This window comes from Manis javanica, chromosome 2 (genome assembly GCF_040802235.1).
Source record: "Manis javanica isolate MJ-LG chromosome 2, MJ_LKY, whole genome shotgun sequence".
Taxonomy (NCBI): Eukaryota; Metazoa; Chordata; class Mammalia; order Pholidota; family Manidae; genus Manis; species Manis javanica.
In genome coordinates, this window is record NC_133157.1 from 80,620,196 (window position 1) to 80,642,100 (window position 21,905).

Consider the following 21,905-nt stretch of genomic DNA (forward strand, 5'->3'; position numbering starts at 1 on the left):
ATGAGCACTTTCCATTCTTTGGGTAAGGCAGAGAGGAGTGGCAGTCCCCGTTGTACGGGTCCAAGCATTCTCATTTGAGCATTTACTGCTCTCAGATCATGAAGCAACCTCCATGATCCTGACTTTTTCCTGATTACAAATATGGGTGTGTTCCATGGGGACACAGAGGGTTCTAGGTGTCCCACTTGGAGCTGCTCTTGCACTAAGCAATGAGCTGCTTCTAATTTTTCAGAGGATAGGGGCCACTGAGGAACCCATACGGCCTCCTCTGTGAGCCAAGGTATGGGCATGGCATCTTCAATGGCCCCTATGAAAAACCCAGGCCGTGATGGTCATTCTTTACTTTGGGCAGGATGGGCTCTATGCGTCCCTGTTGGTGTTTCCCCAGCCCCTTGCCAGGGATGTATCCCATGTCCATCATCATGCCTTGGGCGGGGGTGGAGTATTCATTAATGAGTTTGAGGCCTAAGTCTCTCATGACATCCCTCCCCCATAAATTGACCGGTAGAGGGAGTACATAAGGGGTGACTGTACCCTCTTGTCCTTCAGGGGCTCGCCATTTCAATGGTTTGGCACTAATTGAAGGGCTTGACTCATATCCTAAACCTTGTAATGAATGTGAGGATTGGGTCACAGGCCACTTGGAGGGCCACCAGGTTGCAGAGATAATACTTTTATCTGCTCCAGTGTCTAGGATTCCCTCAAAGCTCTTTCCCTCTATTTGAAGAGTTAATTTTGGTCTGTCTGCTAAATCTAATACTATGAAGGCTGAATCCCAGTCAGAGGAGCCGAAGCCCCTTTCTCCCCTCTCCGTGTTGGTAGCAGGATAATTGGCGTGGAGACTAGGTAAAACTAAGAGCTGGGCTATGCGGTCTCCCGGGGATATAGGATAGATTCCTCTGGGAGCCGAACACATGATTTTTACCTGTCCTTCATAATCTTGATCTATAACTCCGGGATGAACTACCAGGCCTTTCAATGCAGCAGAAGAGCGCCCTAGGAGTAACCCAATGGTATTTGGTGGTAGGGGGCCTTTAAAGTCTGAAGGGATAGGCTGAACTCCCATCTGTGGAGTCAACACTATTCTGGTGGTGGCACGGATGTCCAATCCCGCGGAACCTGAAGTGGCTCTCCTTGGGGGGCCTGGTTGTTCCCGAATGACACTTGCGTGCTGGTTGCCCCATATATTTGTGGGCCCTGGTGACGGGGGCCCCTCTGGGCGTTTTTTGGCAGTTCTAAGGGTTTCCCTTCTATATCTTTAATAGACCGGCACTCATTGGCCCAATGCCTGCCTTTCTTACACTTAGGGCACAACCCAGGGGTCTTTTGGGTTGTTTGCTCTGAAACTGGGCTCTTGCATTCTCTCTTTATATGCCCTAATTTCCCGCATTGAAAGCATTTGATACTTCTGTTAGTGATCCTGGCTTGTTTGTGGCTCTGTAATATGGCCGCGGCTAGGCCCGCATTGGTGAGTGTCCCTCCTATTTCTCTACAGGCTTTCAACCAGGCGTGTATCCCTTTTTGTTTCCAGGGTGTTATCGCCTGTCTGCATTCCTTGGTACATTGTTCAAATACTAATTGCTCCACTAGGGGCATTGCTTGTTCCTGATCTCCAAATATTCTGCCTGCGGCCTCCATCATACGAGCGACAAAGTCAGAAAATGGCTCGCTCGGCCCTTGAATAATTTTTGTCAAATTGCCTGATACTTCTCCTTTGTTGGTGAGGGCTTTCCATGCCTTGGCGGCGCACGTGTTTATTTGTGCGTATACCTGTAAGGGGAAGGCGGTCTGGTTGGCTACCCACTGTCCTTGGCCCGTCAGCATATCATATGACCACGCAGGCTGTCCTTTGGCCGCATTTGCGCGTGCCTGGGTCATACTGATATCATGCCACAATGCCTTCCATTCTATGTATTGCCCCATACTAGAAAGGCATGCCTTAGTTACATATTGCCAGTCTGCGGGTGTCATGGCTGTCTCTGTTAATCTCTCAACTTGTGCTATGGTATAGTTGGCACTGACCCCATACGCTCGAACGGATTCCGCTAAGTCTTTAACTTGTTTATGACTCAGGGGTTGGTGAGAGCGTACATCGTTATCCTCAAATACAGGAAACATTTGTCTAATTGCCTGAAGAGTATCTGGGTGGCAAAAGGAGAGTGCGCCACTCACGTAAGGTGGCGGGGCAACGGGCGTTGGGGGACACCCTGCTTTCATTTTTTCCTTGGTCCGCTTTTCAACTTTGCTGGTTCCCTTACTTCTGCACTCTGCGGTTTTATTTTCTTCCCCTTCCTCTGCGGACGTTAATTCCTCCTCAGATTCCCTATTGGAGAGTTGGAGGTCCCTCAACTCTTTCCAGGGGTATTTACTATTTTCTCCGAGGCGATCGTCACTCGCTTCTCGGGGCTCTTTCGCTTTTGCCCTAGGCGGGCTTTCTCCCTCACTCTGGGGTTTCTTTACTTTCGTTTTTGTGGCCTTTTTTCGGCCGCGCGTGCTCTCTGTTTCCCGTTCCGTTTCTGACATGCTCTCTTGGATATCTGTCAATGCTCTCTGACCTTCTTTTATTACCTTTTCACATCTCTCATCTTGCAGACAAGCTCTAATCAGTTTCCAGAGGGGCCTGGTGCCTCCCCTCAGGCTACCCTCCTCCTCCTCTCTATCAAGATCTTTCCCCAGTTTGTCCCAGCTCGGGATTGAGAGGGACCCTGAACAAATGAACCAGGGGGCTACACGGTCTATCTCCTTCACAAAAGATCCTAAGACTTTGCTGGAGACCTTCAAGTTTCGCTCTTTGAGAGCTGTCTGCAGCGCCGTGACTAATGACGGTGCATTCCCCATGGTGCCTCCTTATTTACAGAGAACCATCAACCATCATCCTAAAAAGCAGGGGCCTCTCGGAACTTACCCCTCCGGGCTTTCTTCTGACCTGCAGTTCTGAATCCTCTCCAGATGTCTGAAGGGTCCTCCCTGTGCCGGTGATGTTCTGGTTCCCGGGTTTCGGCACCACTTGTCGCGCGCCCCGTCCTCGCCGGCAAGAACAGCACGCAACAACAGCAGGATTCTTCTGCAGAAAGCTTTATTCTTCAGCTCTTTGTGAAACAAATGAGTTGGGCAGGACCCAGAGGGGAAGGAGAGGCTTGCTTATATAGTTCTCATGCTCTGACCTGGTTGGTGCAGCTCCATATGCCTTATTAGCATAACAATTTGGTGGGTCTCATTGGTCCTTATGCCAAGGCGCAATTAGCATGTAGTTTAGTGGTATGGGATGATTTGTCATTAGGAAGTTCGGGGCCTTCCGGCTGCCCTGCATTGGGCGCTATTTTCTGAGCGCGGCTGCCAACAGCTTAGAACCTCAACCCCCCTGTTTTGAGAGAAATCTTCTGCATCCGTGGATGTTTTGTTGCCCTTGTCTAGCTTGGATTAATACTTAGTCTATAGGCACACACCTGATCATCTACATTTGCCCTCTTACAGCACTAAACTATGTTTTCTACCTTTATCTTGCATCTACCTACCACTTCAACATTTTATTAAAAATAATAATAATAATAATAATAAGGGAGAAATGTGGAATTCACATATAAATCAAGTATAAAAATCAAACAAATAATCATAATTGACCTGATTGTTTATAGTTCATGATGCATGATCAAAACCGAAAGTTTATGTGATGACTGCCCTTGTACTGTTCACCATGTAAGAACTTATTCACCATGTAAGAACTTGTTCGTTATGCTTCAGAAGATTGGAGACTGACGAGAATTAGGCTTGGGGTGGATTAATGATTGTGTATTGAGTCCCCTATACAGAATTTTATTGTTGTTAACAACCATATGACCAATAAATATGAGAGATCCCCTCTCAAAAAAAAAAAGAATATATCATGTCCTCAACATTATGAAAGAAATACACATTCATTACAGAAGATACAGAGAAAAGGGAAAGTACAAGGAGAGGGAATAGCTCTTATGTCTGATCATGTGACATAGTTTTGGTCACAATATATGTGTAATAAAGTACTCTATACTTTAATCTCTGTGTTAGTGGTAGAGATTTGTTGACTGAACAACCCAGCATTTTCTGTTTATTTTAGCCTTTCACAAACTTATTTTGGAATAGCTGCATACGATGTATCATGTTGACATAGCATAGTCTGCTTAACCATCCTCAAATTTGGGCATTTCTGGTTGTTGCCAGCATTTTGCTATGATTAGCAATTCTGGTGGTCCCTATCTATTAGACTGAGAGTTAAGACCAAGTTAATGGAGCCACCTGGTAGAAATCTATTTCAATCCAGCTAAACTTACTACAGCTTCTGGGTATTACCTATCACACAGGCCCTGTAGTAGGCTTGAAATATATAAAGATTGGAAAGAATAAATAATACATGGTTTTCCTTATTCCTGTAGGGTAAACACTATATAAACAAAAAAATAATGTATGGAATCAGAGTCAGGGTGAGGCATCAAAACTATGCATAAAGTAATTTGTAGGAGAGTCCAGAAAGGCTTCTCCGACATTTGAAGGTGATACTTGAGGCAGGACTTGACAGCTAAGTGGACATTTTCTCATCAAGGAAGGGAGTTCCTACAAACAGTGGGAAGAGCTGAGGAAGACAACAAGATGAACAGGAATTGAAGATATAATACCTAGTAGGGAACAAAGATATTTGAAAGAATATAAGGCAACAAAAGATAGATGTATATTGAGTGCAACAACCAAGAAATCATGGTAGTGAAGAGAAATAACTTCCACTGGGACATCGTGAACTCCTCATGCAGAATCCTCATTGAGTTGGACCTCTGAACATCCAAGTGTCATAACTGACAGCAGACAGAGAGAGGAAAGGGTACTCCAGATGGGCAGGACTAGTGTGAGCAGAGCCTGGGAGGATGGACTTCAGAGGCTGTGTTTGGGAAATAGGAAGTGCACTTTGGCTGGAATTTAGGTGAGGGCAGGCTTAGAGATAGAGTGGAAACAATCCTAGCACAATGTTAGCATCAGATGGTGGAGAATCTTGAAGCCAAGGTTGAGTTCGAGAATGGGAATGGGAAGCCAAGAAACATTTTTGAATAGTTGAATGACAGACGAGAACAGTCAGCAGAGAGATGGGAAGGGGAGCTAGGCAAACGAGCAAAGAAGTTCTTTTGGTAATCTTAAGCTTCAAGCTGTAAATTCAGTGGTCTCCCTTTATCCATGGGGGATACATTCCAAGCCTCCCAATGGATATTTGAAGTTGCAGACAGTAATACTCAATATATACTATATTTTTCCCATGTGTACATACCTATAGTACAGTTTAATTTCTAAACTTGGCACAGTAAGAGATTAATGACAATAATAAAATAAGAGATTAATAACTAAGAATAAAATAGAACAATTATAACAATATGCTGTAATAAAAGTTTGTAAATGTGTTCTCTCTCTCTCTCTCAAAATATCTAATTGTACTTTCCTCACTCTTCTTCTTGGGATGATGTGAGATGATAAAATGCATAGCAAGGAGGTCCAGTGAGGTGAATGACGTAGGCACTGTGACATGGTGTTAGGCTACTATTGATCTGACAGTATATCAAAGGAAGGATCATCTTCTTCTGGACCACATGGGTACCTGAAACCTCAGAAAGCAACATGGCAGATAAAAGGGCACAACTGCATTTCAAGTGGAATAATGACAGTAGCCCTGAAAGAAAGGTGCATTTGAGAGTTATTTCAAGAAACAGTTGGAATTGACAACTGTTTGGATGTGGTAGGAGAAAGAAAAAAGTGTCCAAAATGACTAAATGTCTTGAACTTGGGTGGTTTAAGTGAAAAGAGATACAATATTTCACTGGAAAATTGAAATCTGGAGCTTAGAGGCTTTCATTAGGGCTGTATCAAATAGACCCAGTATATTTAAGGGCTGCGCAATTAAAAAGAGTTTCAGATGGGTTCTTTAAATGAGTTCTTTGATTTGCTATTTAAAAATCTGTGGATGTAAACTAGGAATTGGAGATTTTTTCCCAAGAGTAGATGTGCTTAAAACCCATTGCATTAGAAGCTTATATGAACCTTTTAGTAGTGATTTTACTTCATCACTGTGTACAATTTGCTGAATTTTAATGAGTCATGCCTTAAAGACATTGTTTAAAATTTTCTTTGGGCACAAATGATATCATCTCAAACTATTGTGTTGACGCAAGTGAATGAGAGAATCAAAGCCAGATGGGTTTAGTGGATTTGCAGTAATATCAGAGTTTCAGCCTTCAGAGTTTCTGAGCTTAACACTCTCTCTGAAAGATTATTTAAAATATTCAGTAATTACACATTGGTTTACTTTTTGTTCTAAACTTAAGTGATAGATGATCCAGCACCATCAGAGCTGAGAAACATCAATTAGTGTTTATATCCAGGCAGCAAGGAGCCATGTTGTTTTTCCCCCTTTTGCTCATCAGTCACATCAAATATTTTAACATTTACTCAGAAATAATCATTGAAATTGAGAAATTGGTGACCAATCCAAGAGCTGAGATTTGCTTTCCAAAACAATGCTTTCAAAATGCCATTGCAAATTTAGGCATTTGAATTTTTGTTCGTTTTGTTTTACTTTTTCAGGTTATTTTTTCCCTTTCAACACCTTGAATTAGTGTGGCAACTATGCAATTTATATACATTTAAAAGAAACACTGAATTATATCTTCTAAGAAAATAATTATACCAATTCTTTCATTTTTTTTATTAAGGTATCATTGATATACAACCTTATGAAGGTTTCACATGAGCAATGCTGTGGTTTCAACATTCACCCACATTATCAAGTACTCCCCCACCCCATTGCAGTCACTGTCCGTCAGTGTAGTAAGACGCTATAGAGTCACTACTGTCTTCTCCGTGCTGTACTGCCTTCCCTGTGACCTACCTACACCAATTTTTAAAATTCTGTAGGTTGAATATATAGGCTTTGAGCTTTGGATTGAAGATCCTAATGGATATATTTTATTTTAAATTTATAAATATAATTATTAATGGTAATAACCTATTAGTTGTTCACAAAGAATAATAACCTATTATTATTTTTAATACCACATACTATTTTTTACATGGGGTGTCTGATACATTGGGAAATCTGTTCATAAATTCTAGTAAAAATTAGTGACATTCTCTTCCCTTTAATTATATTGCTATAAAACTAATTTGTGGGTAATAAATGAGCAATTTTGTTGCTAAACTTTCAATGATTTGCCCCCTGATTTGCCACAGTCTAGTTATTTTTAAAAGTATTTACCTGAATATTTTTTTCTGGTAATAACCATATAGATTGGGATAAAGTAGAAAGTTTTAGATTCATGTACCAGTAAAATAAAAGAGTAATAGTCGTTTTGGATTTCAGGCTGGAGCTGCCAACAGCTGATTCTGCTAAATAAGGACATGATGCAGCATGCGTGCTCGTGCTATCTGCTATCCCATCTCTTGTAGTCATGCTGGTGTTTTCCAGTGGTAATTGTTCTCTCTTTTCTGGGCAATGCTGGTGTTTTCCAGTGGTAATTGTTCTTTCTTTTCTGGGCACACAGGAAGACTATTTCCCAGCCTCCCCTTTAGTTACTTGGGACTGTTGTTATGATCTGGCCAGTGGAATAAAAGCAGAAGTGACTTGGTTCAGTTCCAAACTAAAGCCGAAGTGCCTTCCCCACCCTTTCTCCCATTCCTCATGCCCATGGCTAAAGTGAAGAACTTCAAGATGATGGATCCATACATAGAATCACTTGGATTCCAGAATCACTGCTTGGAGGACACCTGCCATTACAGCAATCCAAATCACAGTAGACAGTACTGTGAAAGAGAACAGATAACATTAATGACCTAATATACCACTATTCCATAAAGGGAGGGGTGCTTTATAACTGAAAGGAGTGGAAATGATAATAATCTCATCACTTCAAGAAATACCAAAGCATTGTCACCAGCCAGTCCCAGCTGTGGAGTGGTATTTAGGTACCCCTGGCATGGTAATTTAAAGCAGCAACTGGGGTCACATAAACCGGGTTCTGTCACTTCCCAGTTGTGTGGCTTTGCCAAGATACTTAATATCTCTAAGCCTCAGTTTCCCTGCTTGTCAAATGGGGATAATAATAGCATCTCTATTTTAAGTTGGAGTCAAGATTAAATGAGACAATGAATGGCTTCTTGCAAGTGCTCCTAGGTGTTGGTTACTATATGCATCTTGGCTTCAGAGAGGATCCCTATCTCATTATTTCTCACGTTTCCTTGAAGTTTACGCTCTTACAATTTTTCGTATTTTACAAACCAAGAAATTAAAATATAACCATTTTAACATCCACGGGAATAATTTCCTGACATTTTGTTAGGAGTTACTGAAAATGGGAAACTGGCTGTTCAAAAAAGTTAAAGGAGGCAGTGGGGCTGGCACATTGGGAATAGACATTTTGGGCTATAAAGCTTTGGGTTAATTAAAGGAAAAAATGTAAAGACCACCAATGCCATAGCAGCACATTTCTTTGGCTGGAATGTGCCCAGGAGCAAAGGAGAGAGGTGAATTAATAGAAGGTTCTGGAATGTTCTAGTGTATTTTACACAAGGTCATCATGGGGGGTACCAGGTATAGCATTATAATCATATAACCATATTAGTAAGGGCAAAATTAAAATTCCTGATTGGTGGGTAGGTCGAATTTCCTTCTTTTGGTGAATGTTATGTCAGACTGGATGAATAGAATTGCCTCATTTATGACTCTGGAACCATCTTAATCAGATTGGAAAGTAAAAACTATTGTTCTGCCTGATACAGCATTGTTCCATAGGAGGCTTCTTCCTTAACAATATTGGATTCCTTCACCAATCAGACTGAGAAATTCAGCCTCACTCCCAGCAACATCCAGTTGCTTAGAGACTTTTTAATTTTCAATCAGACCCTTCACCTAATCATTTCATTTTCTGTGGTGGGAACTTAGCATAAAAAAGGCATTAGATCATAATGACAAATTAACTATTTTTCTGATATTTTGTTGCTGACATTCTGTTGTTTCTGATATTTTTGTTTTAAAGGAATTCTTTTTCAGGAAGCACTTGTCAAATTATATACAATTTGAAAAATGATCTCAAAAATTTATGAATTATCTTTTTAGTTTAGCTACATTATAAAAATGCATTGTTTGATTTCTTTAGATCCTGGAGATTTATTGTCATTAAAATCCCTACCATGTTAATATTATAAAATAATATATTTTACAAACCAGGAAATTAAAATATAACCATTTCAACATTCATATATATATATATGTGTGTGTGTGTGTAATACATATTTCAAATACAAATTACAAATATTTATATATAAATTGTATATACAGATAAAGTTGTATATATAAAATATAGATATACCTATAAATTTTGAGAGATGCTTGCCATTACCTTTCTAATATTACTAGCATTAGTCATAGTTATTATTTACACAGAACAGGCTGTAGCCTGAACTTACAGGAACAACTCCCCAAATAACACACAGACCCAGGCTTGTGCGGGAGCTTCTGCCTCTGCCACAGACAGGAAGCAGCAGTTAGTTACCTCTGGTCCCCAGCTGCAAGGGAGTCCAGTCAACATAGTTCACTCACAGTCATCTGCAGTCCTGAAGGGCATCAGAATGGAGGCTGAGTGGGCAGACCACAATACCTGCCCTGCTGGCAATCTATGAAATGTGACAGATACTTTACAGAGGAGACTATAGGTCATATTTTGCGTGTGTCTTAAGGAAACTGTCAGAGGGTAGTTGTCATTAACATTAGTTTCTTGATCACAGAAAGACATTTTTATCCAAGGGAAAACCTGAGGATCTGCAGAGAGCTGTGTCCTCTAGTAGATTAATCTGTCACAGGGGTCAGGATGCTAGGGCTGTGGGCTCGGTCCTGCCTACCACCTGTTTTAGCAAACAAAGTTTTATTGGAATGCTTGTACATTTATTCATTTATGTATTGCCTGTGGTTGTTTTACACTATCATGACAGTGTTGAATAGTGCTACAGATACCATACTGCCTACAAATCCTCAAGTATTTACTATTTGGCCCTTTACAGGAAAAGTTTGATGACCTTTCCTCTTTGTCATGTGTATTTAGAAAACCCAATGTGATTAATAACTGGATTTGTGATTTTGCAAAATAACAGTGATTTTAATTTTTTAATGTGCAATGCACTGGTGAGGGCAGTGTGCCAAGAAAACACATGCACACACATACACTTAAATGAAACTAAAATAAACAAAAAAGCATGTACTCACACAACTACTGAGCATCACATTGAGAAATCTGAAAAGTTCTATTTATGTTTCTATACAGGAATCCCCTGATTTGATTTTACAGATAATTGGGAACACCTTTTACAGAGATTTCTGCATGCTTTTCCCAGCCAAATGTCTCCCATTTGTTCTTTGGATCACATGGCATGTCAGCAGTTGATTCTGACAGCCTGTTTCACAATAAGATGTTAAAAATGATAGAGTGGATTGGTTGACTGTTGTAAACATACTCATCGAGGAGGAGACTGACGACATGACTTGTGTCATCATCTAATTTTTCATGGCTTTCTTAAGCAATAAGGTTCTAAACACTTTTCAACCACAAAACTAACCCCCTTTTGCTTCTGCCAAATTATTATAAACTATATCGCTTCCCTTCATTTTTGGAATAAGTTGGGACTATGACTGATCACTTTAGCTGTGTGTGGACTTGGCACACACATCATATAATTTTTCATTTCTCCAGTGTCATGAGGTGGCATCATCTTACTCCTATCTAAAGTATCCTTACCACAGTTACAGGCTTAGTGTTTAGGAAAGCCTGTGTAACACACAAATAAAACAATGAGCAAAATGCCTGAGCATCTGTTGTGTGTAAGACCCTTTCTTCTCACCTACACCAGGCATGCTTATTTCTCTCTTTAGGAAGACAGTGGAGAATTTGGGAGTATACTCGCTTCCCAAATTTCTGGAGACTGTGCCGCAAGCGTGGAGGATTAGCTGCCTGTAAGTGGGAATAGTTGCTGTTGCTTGTCTGGCCCACACCCCTGGCCACATATTTAAAATAGTTTCTCAGTCTCTGAAGGATAAGAGCATATTTATTTTGCTGTAGGTGCTATCTCATTAGTCTTCTTTCTAGTGAGGTTGCTTGTTAAACTCATTTCCTATCCTACCTTGATTCTCAAAGGGCTCCCCTGCCCACTGACTCATCTAAACACATGCCTACATTGTGCTCATTCTGCATGGCTATGGCCAGTGGGGTGACTGAGTGACCCCCACCCTCTCCACACTCCAGTGTCCCCCCAATTTGTGACATTGGCTGCTCTTGGCAGTGCCTGTTCTCATTTTTAACTTTGACCTCTGAGTATCACATTATCTGTGATGACCTGGCATAGCATCTGATTTATATTTACTCCATGTCATTTCCAATCTTCTGTCTGCCTGTCTGCTTTTGTTTCTAGGATGCTACTTCTTAGGTGAACACCTTTTGATGCTGTGTTTAGAAAATTTTCTTTGAAAGCCTTAGTTTCTCTGCCCTCCCTGGGGGTGGCACTAATTCACTTAATCTACTACAACAGGTATTTTAAGAGAAAGGCTTACATTGAAAGTATGGTTTTTATAATTGAGACAGAATTTTGGGGGAATGTTTCAGGAAAGTAGTGAAAGGCACTGTTTGCTCAAATGAGCTTGAGTTTTTCAATGAATGCAGTTTCAGGAGGTATTTCCATAATGGTGTGAAAGCATGTAGTTATGGAGTTAATAAGGAAAGAGCTCTGGGAAGAGAGTTTGGGTAACAGAAAGCTTGGAGATGAAACATAAATTGGATAAATAAGTTTGAGATGGATGGAGGGTCCAGAGTATTGAAAAACTCATTTTCCTTGAAAAGCATGGGTAAAGAATGAGAGATGGAGTTGGCGACAGGGTATCTCTGTAGTGTGGCACAGTGATGAGAGCAAGGGCTGTGGGATCTAAGGATTGAAGTTTGGGTGACTCTGATTACCTGGATGACTTTGGTCAAGTTACTTCAAAGCCTCAGTTTCCTTATCTGTCAAAGGAACATAGAAATATCTGTAAGGGAGGTGTTATGTGAAGACTAAATGCTTGACATGTAGTAAGTGTTCAACTAACTCCAGATGAATTCTTTCAATTATTTTACTAGCTTCACCTGCAGTTGTTTTTGAGTATCCCACACACACATATCATTGAGCCCTTAATCTCCCTCCATACTCAAATTTCTAGCACCACAGCACCTCAGTAAATGCCCCTCATGTCCAAATGGCCACCTTCACCTATATGCAGTAAAAAACTCCATTAATGGTACATCGGGGAATTATTCCAGTTAACTGGAATCCTGGTTATTTTGTTCACTGTTACCAAAATCTTCCTAATGTATGTTAATCCACCTTCTGGTCTAGAATTTACAGCCAATGGAACATACATGAATGTTCCTTGCTGATGAATGTCAGCTTTCTCTGTTGGATTCTGTAGACAGGGCTAAGTGACCAAGCAACGTAAGTTGGCAGCTGATTTTATGAATAAATCTCTGGTAGGAGCTTAGCTTTTGCTATTTTTCTCTTTCACCTTGTAAAGGAATATAGAATATGGTAGTTATTTTGGCTTTGATAAAGCACTTCTAATGGTGTTTCAGCTGCTTGGTTTGAAGAAATGGTTTGTATATACTTCCAAGTAGCTTGCTGATCTTCTCATGCTAGTGAGAGAAAGCAGAGTGTAAGAATTGGCTCAGATTACCCCAGACCTCCAGATTCATGGTGACACAAGTAACAGAAGAGACCTCTCTAGAAAGCCTGTGCTAGGAGCAGGTAGAGGCATAAAAGTTTGTTTCTGAGAAGCACTGCAGGTACATGCAAGGATTTTGTGGGTAGGTCAGGGAACGTATGGAATTTTGGGTAGGCATTCAGAGGGGATGTTGGGTGGAAATAAACCATGTTCCCCATCTTGGGTTTGAAAAGGATCGGTCATAAATACTTACAGGTTTTGCTTCACATTCAGGGCATTTTTATGATGGCCAAGTCTTTTTATAACCCACCTGTGTCTTTGAGAGGCCAAATTTAGTCAGTTGGGTGTGTGGCCAAGGAAAAGATGTGTTTCTGGGTCTATTCTCCTCATGATGCAACTGAATTTCTTATTACAAGTTCTGGCATCTTCCTATGCTGTTGGAAAGATGACTAGAAAAATTGCATTTTCTGGAAGCTATGGGCATTGTCTAACTCAGCTTTAGCTCCTCATAAGGGGGAAATTTAGTGGGAGGGTATTCTTATTTTTGTGGCTCTAGTTGGCAAATTGTTTCACCTTTAAGAAACGGGAGGGGAGAATTGAGGTCAGGATATTTTACAGTCCATAACTCTTACATACAGTGAGTAATTATCAGGACCATATCAGTGTAAGTAACAAGAGAAATAACTGGAAAACATACGGTGTCACACCACAGCAGCCGCGAAAGCCCTTTTCAATCCTCTAGAAATTTCAGGATCCTTCTGAATGCCAACAAGGTATGGTTTTCTGGTAGGTCCTGAAAAATAGATCTCCCACATGGAAACTATTGTGTCCTATACTCCAGTTACCTCAATCCCATGTTGCCTACCCATCTCTTCAATCCTTTAATAGCTAACTTCCTCTTTCAGGAAAAGAGCCTATAGAAAGGTTAGCATGGCAGAGACTTGCCGTTTGCCTGCCAAACCCATTTCTTCTTCCCAGGCACTCATTTAGACTGCCTCTCCGAGCCCGCCTGCTTCTAGGGGGAGCCATGTGAGTAGTGCCAGAGGAAGTGATGCATACTGCTCCAGAGCTGACCCAGAAAACCTTGCGTTCCATTCAGTATACTCCCTCTCTCCCCTGACTCTCTGCAGTTGGGTGATGTCAGACTTGTATTGGAGTCGGAGTAGTCATAGCATGGGAGGACGCTGGATCCCTGAGTCACCGTGGGAGGAGACTCACCTAGTCAGGAATATCTGCCTTGGACTTGGCATAGTGAAAAATAAACTTCTACTATAGTAGGCCACTTGGCATTTGGTGTTGTTTCCTAGAGCAGTAGTTTGTCTTGGATAATACACTGAGCCACTCAGGCCACTGTCTTTGTGAACTTAGTATTCATCAGCTTGTCTTTAAGGCAGGTGATTCACAGTTCACTTAACATGAGGAAAAGTCCTGAACTGATGGTAGGAATGATAAAGATCCTTTTGTTCCTGGGGTGTTTGATTTAGTTTCTTCTGAGGCCATTGGATGAGTCAGTAATTGTGAAAGCCACTGGGTGAAGTAGTTTAAAGTGCAATCCATTTTGGAGAGAAGGAGAATGGCCTGGGTTTTCAGTTCAGATGCAATGACACACAGTGTATTGTGCTCTGTTGCAAGGTATATAGCATAGAAGTTAATTATTAATAATGATGGTTTATGTGCTGACATTTGTGAATTTTTAAAACTTCTTATTTTGAAATGATTACAGACTGGGAGGAAATTGCAAAGAAATGTACAGCAAGGTTCCATTGACTCTTTTACCTGGCCTGCCTCCTCCAGTGTTGATATCTCATATAATTGTAGAATTATATCAAAACCGGGGGACCTTGTTTGACATTGGTACAATCTGTAGAGCTGATTTAGACTTACTCAGTTATACCTACACTCATTTGTGTGTGTGTTGTATGTGTTGTGTATAGTTGCATGCAAGTTGATCACACATGTAGTTTCATGTAACTACCATTCACAGTTAAGATGAAGAGCTACAGGATCACAAGGTTTCTTCATGCTCACCCTTTAAAGCTTTATTCACACTCTGACATTATCCCTCCCCGCTGATCCCTAACCATTGGCAAGCAGTAATCTATTCTCCATCTCTGCAATTTTGTTCTTTTGAGAATATTACATAAATGGAATCACATAGTATTTACGCCATACACATTAGATCTTATCAGCATATACTACATAGCATAATACCCTTGATGTCCTTCCAAGTTGCAGGTACCTGTAGTTCATCCATTTTTTAATCACTGAGTCATATTCCATGCTGTGGATATACCACGTTTATTTAACCATTTATGTACTGAAGAAATAAGGGCTATTCCAAATGTTTGGTTAATGTGAATCAATCTGTTATGAACATTCATGCATAAGGTTTTGTATGAACTATAGGTTTTAATTTCTCTGGGATAAATGTCCAAAATGCAATTGCTGGGTATTATGGCAAGTACATTTTTAATTTTAAAGGAAATTACCAAATGGTATTCAGGAGTGGCTGAACCATTTTACATTCCCACAAGCAAGGTATGAGAGATCCAGTTTCTCTGCATCCTTGTCAGCTTTTAGTGTTATCACTGTTTTTAGTTTAGTCATTCAGACAGGTGTGTAATGATACCTCCATTGTGGTTTTAATTTGCATTTTCTTAATAGTTAATGATTTTGAAGATTTTTTTGTGCTTATTTACCAACTGTATTTTCTCTTTGAGAAACATCTGTTCATGTTTTGGCCCATTTTCTGATTGGAGTGTTTGTTTTTTTCATGTTAAGTTTTTAGAGTTTTTTGTGTAGTCTAGATATAATCCCTTTGTTGGCTATGTGGTTTGCAAATACATTCTTCCAACTGTAATTTGTCTTTTCAACCTCTTAACAAGGTCTTTCACAGAACAAACATTTTTAATTTAAATGAGTTTCAATTTATCAACTTTTCCTAAAAATTATACTTTTCATGCCAAATCGAAGAACTTTTCTCCTAGACTTATGTTCCAAAGATTTCTCATATGCCTTTTTTTATCCTAAATGTTTTACAATTTCATGTTTTACATTAAGTCCAATGGTCCATTTTGAATAAATTTTTGTATAAGGCATGAATTTTAGTTCAAGGTAAGGTTGATTTTTTTTTCTTATGGTTGTCCAATTATGTGAATGTTTTTTGAAAAGAAATGAGGATAATCAGTCATACCATCTATGATAGTCCCCTCCTTTTATTTTCACAAACCTTCTTGAATGAAAGACAGGGGGACAGGCGGGAAGATATAGCTATTGTATGTATTTATACACCCACATATCAATAAAGTTTTGTGTCAGGCATAGCGGAGGGTCTTACACCAGTAGCCAGAAGCTAAATCTGGCTGCAGATATTTTTGTCCCACATAGTGCTTTTAAAATATATTTTGAGCCAGCTTTAAAAATTTTGAACAATTCATGTGCAAATGAAGATTTTTGGATTCTTTTAAAAAATCAGAAGCTTCAGTAATAGTGGGGCCACATTCCTCCCCGACAATTGCATCCTTGAGAAGAGGTGCCATTTTGGATGGTACATACTTTTTCCAGGCAAGTACAGTCTCCCCCAATATTCCTCTTGTCTCCCTGACACTGTGGGCCTTTGTGGGTGTCACCTGTCCTTGTTACTGTTTTCCTGATGTTGTTTTCATTGTCCAGCATTTGTTCCTATGTGGAACTCTCTCTGTTCACGTAGACCTTTGCTCTTATTACTTCCTTAGATTTCTCTTGGCCTGTAGTTCTTTCTTTCCTTTCCTTCCATTTCCCCTACTTCTCTCCTTTGCTCTGTCTTTGCTGGGTCATTGATTTAAGCCCCCTTTGATTGTCTCTGAAACGTCACCTGACAGTGGCCTGTCTAGGTATTCCCAGGCCCTGTGGGATCTTAACCCCACAGTACCTCCAACCAAGGTCCTGGCACATGTACACCATTTATGAGTGGTCCATTTCTAGTGTATATTGGTGGTAGGGTGTGGGGAATACTCAGTAGGTCTTCAGCTTTAACTACCTGCTGTGCCTTAGCTATTAAGTGCCTGCTCTCCTGAGCTGGGCCAGTGAGCCCAGCCATAAGAGCATAGACAGTGGCATCTGAACTATAACTATTCTAAGTCACACTTGAAGTCATTTGAAAAGAAAAAGGCTTTCAACTAAGGGATGACTCATGGCATTCCAGAGAGGGAAGGCCAAGAAAGAACAATGCCAGAGGATGGGGAATTTCAAAAGCTTCTGGGAAAACCTAGGTCAGGGCACATCAGACCTGGACTCCAGGGCCTTCTCTCAAATCCCACAAATCACATTTGATTTCAAAAGAAACAATGATAAGCATCTTGAGCACAAGATGGCAGTCTTACGTCTGCTTCACTCCCCATGGCTGTCTGGAAAAAAGTGACAGGGAACACGGCAAAAACAAAACTGCTGTGTTGCTGAGAAATATTGAAAAATAAATAGTAATCAAGAAGGCTGATGAGGGAAGGAAAGAGATTAAAAATAAGTACAAGGCTTTTTTTGTGTGTGCTATGTTTTGCTTTGTTTTAAAATTTGGCTCTACTCAGTCTTGAGTCTCTGCTAAATATATGTGGACTTAGGCAACACAGATGTGTTTGGCTTTGTTCTAGAGCAAAGATGCTAGGAAAGTACAGGGGATGGAGACAGAAGTAGGGACCATGTGTTAGGGGAGAGCAGACAGAGGGTCCTGGTTCTCAGATGGAAAGCATCTTGGGCTCAACTATGACAACCTCTTTTCAGTGGTCTTATGAAAATAAGAAAATGGGAAATTTCTTTCCTTATTCAAAGACCTATGCCAGTTTCCAGCAAATGTTTAAGTGGAGTTTCACTCATAGGCAGATGTTTAAAAGAAAACGAAAAGATTCTCCTTCTCCCTTTCTCTTTTCTCTGTAGCCACTGAAATCCAAAATGATGGAGAAAACTAACTACTCTGGAATACCCTCCTTTCTGCAAAGAAAATCATATCCCAGGATGAAAAGATGGATGAGGAAGAAAAGCTAACATACGAAGAAGCTCTCTGGCATTCTCTAACAGACAGACCAGGAAGTACAGAAGTAACCTGGTCCTTAACCAGCACCACGACTGTGTCAAAATCCTCAAAGCTAAGGAAGTGGCAAGCTACGGCTTCTGGAATGAGATGAGGCCATTCGGTGTCCTAGCACTTACAGCCAGATGCCCGGCAGTCCCTTTGACAGGCAGAGAGGCAGCTTCCCATCTGATGTTTGTCTTCTCATTCTGTGTTAGAGCCTGTTGTAGTGATGTTATGCCTCCATTGTTTGACTGTCTTCACTTACAAAATGAGATTAATAAAAGCAATGCAGTCACTTCTGGAGGCGAAATCCTTCACACGAACAAAGTCTCAGACTTAAGGTTTCACACACTCAGAGACAATATCTAATTACTCACCCAAGAGCATTGTAAAATAACAGATGAGTGTTAACATTATCCCTGTTTGTTAAATGTGGATTTGCAGGCACTGAAAGGCAAGTTGAAAACCTAAAACCACATTATGCTTTTCCTCCATAAATAATCTTGTGATCTTTCTTTAAATATAATTTATTGGGTTATTTAGAGAACAAAAAGTTCAAAGGACACTGGGGAAATAGAACCAAAGGCAGTAGCTGATAATGTCTTCAGGGTTGTAAAACCACTGCGATGGCTCTCAGAATGTCCCTTCCCAATCTAAAATGTACCAAATGGCAAATTTTTTCAAGTGTAAGTTAAAAAGATTTCACTTTTTTTAGTGTTCTGAGAATCTGAGAATACTCTTTGAAGATCATGAGAAATATCTTCCAGTAGAGAAAACCCAAAATTAGCTTTATCTACCCTCAGAAGTTGATTTATCCTTTGGAGACAGATACTTCTCCTCTACTTAACTCACGTGTGAGGGTTAGAGGAAATGGGAGTTTAGAGGGCCTTTCCTATCTCCAGGAACTTCCCTGCTGTTCCACAAGAAATCTTATCCTGTGCACAGGAGATGTCTTTCAGGGGCAGAGAAGGCTTACTGAAGCTATTAATGGGCAATAGGTGGAAGGCAAAACCTGAAGTTTCTGTGTTTGCAATAGGCCTTGCAGAATCTCCAAGGCTTCTAAAGAGAAAAAGGGTATTTATTTTATAAGGCATGAAGTCAGTTGACTGACACAAAAGTCCTTGAAGAAAGAGAAAACACATAGGTGAAAAACAACAGAATCTCAAGAAGAGGCAGATTTTTTTCTTCAGAATATTTTTTTTTCTGTTTTCTCTTTCCTGGGATGAGATCAGAAGTGCTATTATGATAAGGAGTTTATCTCTGTAAGGCTTTCTATTCATCAGAATTAGGATAGAGCAGTTCTAAGGTCATTTAAAGCCCAGGGCTAGGTTCCCCGGTACAGAGAAGCAAGAAGAACAGAAGGAGACATATACACATGAAAATACTTGGAAAAGCTTCAGGGCCTGTCAGATGCAGGTCCTGGCAGGTATTACCGAACACCCTCAGCCAAGCTGCTGCATTGCTGAGAGAGGACTGGCCACAGGGCAGGCTCTGAGTAGAGCAAAAGGGAGTGGTGAGAAATCAGTCACCATGACCTCTTAGAATCTAGTCTGGGGGCAAGAGGCCAGACTACACAGTTGGTGCTAATTTTCTTGGGAGGGTAGAGGAAAGACGTGGGCATGGCCACTACTCAGGCAGCATGTGGCTCCATCCACATGCCATGGTGTCTCTGGCCTCCTTTTATACGTGCTGTCCTCGGGGTCGTTTCTCCTGCATACATAATTTAAGTGCATTCTTTAAGACTCACCTCAAAGGTCATTGCCTCCCTGAAACCTACTTGAATCCCTGATTAAACTCTACCTTCCTCCTTTGTCTCTTACAGCTCACAGCAAATGCCTCCTGTCTTATACCATGTATATCAAAATGATCCACTTTTGCATGCATGTTCCCATAGGACATCAAGCTCTTAGAAGACAAGGATTATGTTTTATTCTTCTTCGTGTTTCCATTGCTTAGCAATATCTGTCAACTGACCTGAAGAGAATTTGGGGTCTGATGACTACCACCCCCAAATGATTCCCTAGAAGTCAGGGTATGAGAACTGATGTTGGTAGCTCTCCACTGGCTTGTAGATGTTGCCAGTTAGAAGGCAGTCTCAGAGTACCTTCAAAAGTTCTAAGGCTGTACAAAATATTGCCTTCATAGGCAATATCTGTGCATTATTGTTTGTATCATTACAGAAGTTATCCTTCTGCAGGAGAGCAACTACTTTACTGATGGCAGGTTAGTTCATTAATTATGCAATACAGATGAGCAGCTGCACAGAGAGAGGTAAGAGACATGGAGAAGAATTTGTGGCCAGGGCAAATAAGGTACCTATCCCTCCATTTCTCATGTGAAGTTCCAGAATATCAATGCTGAAAGGGACCTCTATAGCTATCTAGGTTCTCAATTTTTGTCATCTAGTGCTGTGTAGCAAAACTACCCAAAATTTAGTGGCTTCAAACAACAACCATTGTACTCTACCTCACAGTTCTGTGGGTCAGGTTGATGATTCAAATAGGGTCTGCTAACTCTTCTGTTCCAAGTAGCATCAACATAGATCACTCAGTGATAGTCAGCTGTTAGATTGGCCTGGAAGACCCAAGAGGCTTCATTCCATGAATGGTGTCTAGGTAGGTAAGGATGGGCTTAGCTGCAAGTGTCAGTTGAGATGCTTCCCAGCATAATAGTCGCAAAGTAGTTGGGCCTTGTATGTGGTGGTTCAGGGTTTGAAGAGCAAGTCTAATAGTGCACTAGGCAGACGTTGCATTTCTTTTTATGACCTGGCTCAGAAGTCACCTGGTGACACCTTTGCCACTTTGTATTCATTGGTGCAGCCACAAGTCAGTCCAGTTTCAAGGGGAGGGGAAACAGAGTCCACTTCTCTATAGGAGCAATGTCAAAGCTTCTGCAGCCATGTTTTCAAACTTTCAGACTCATTTTACAGATGGGCACATTTGAGGCTTAGGACAGGCAGATTACTTTTCCCAAAACACTGCACAAACTACAAAGTGGCATAGTTATGACTCAAACTCAAGCCTCATGATTTCTATAGCAAAGGTGAGAAGACTGCAAGATGGTCCCTGTGGTATGATAGAGCCTTCTGCTATGTCTACTTATCTTAGGTTTTCGTTTTTGTTTTTGATTGGTGGTGGTAGGAACTTTAGTTGAAGATATTGGAAAGAAAAAACACAAACAAGATTTATTTCCATAGGTTTTTTTTTTTAGAATAATGGTCAGAATTTAGAGCTATTCTTAGAAATTAAAATTAAGGCAGTAGAGTTTGTCACTCACAGTATTATGCAGAAGTTGATCAGTAGAGTCCCACATAAAAGACTGACTTCAGAGTTGGCTTGGAATGAGCAATGTGGCAGAAAGATCCTGAATTTTTCCCTGAGGACAGAAAGAGAAGGTATCAGGGTATCAAATGGAGTTCAACTTGCTTATCAAATTCTGTTTTAACTTAAAGATTATGTAGTCAGGAAAATTCTAGACTATATGTTACTGAAGTTCTAGTTAGGAATCTATGGCAAATGCTGCTAATTGGCCCCCAGTGTCTATTCTTCTTTTCTTTGCTTGAGAAATTGAAACACCCCACTTCAAATTTCTCATGACATTCAGTCACACCCAGTTAAATAACTATAATGCCCAATCTTCTTTGCAGTGAAGATATGGTACTTCACTAAGTTCTTGCCAGAGAAATGCAAGTTTAAGTGATGTTTGCAACTTCCACATCATTTTTTTTCAAGGAGATGATTTGCTCTCCATTTCCTGTCTCTTTCCTTCTTGCAGGTTGGTAAACCAGCTTTGACCATGTAGATGAAGACAAGCCCTAGGCAAATGAGAAGAACAAGCCAGAGGGAGCCGAGATCTATGGCTAACTCCATGGAGCAGAGCCATGTACTCTGCCCAGGAGGCATATTCACTCAGAACTGTGACATGAGACATAAATTTTGGACTTGTTTGAGTTACTTATTTGGGGAGTCTCTTTATTGAATCAGCTTACTTTCTACCCTACCTATTACAGAAATGGAAGGACTTAGGGGTATAAGCTTCCAACACAGGTGTTCCCCATCTCTTTCAGCTAAAATCACAAATTGAGAAGAAAGTCAAGGACACAGGAATGAGCAGCCTCCCTTA

At 40.6% G+C, this 21,905-nt stretch overlaps 1 long non-coding RNA gene across 1 annotated transcript in view; it reads left to right on the top strand.

Moving 5' to 3' along the window:
• LOC140845062 (uncharacterized) overlaps positions 1-18,079 on the top strand; it is a 33,233-nt gene extending 15,154 nt beyond the window's left edge. The window contains exon 2 of the long non-coding RNA XR_012123697.1: positions 17,648-18,079. This is a non-coding gene — a long non-coding RNA (uncharacterized lncRNA). The remainder of the gene's footprint in view (positions 1-17,647) is intronic.
• Positions 18,080-21,905: the final 3,826 nt, after the last annotated feature.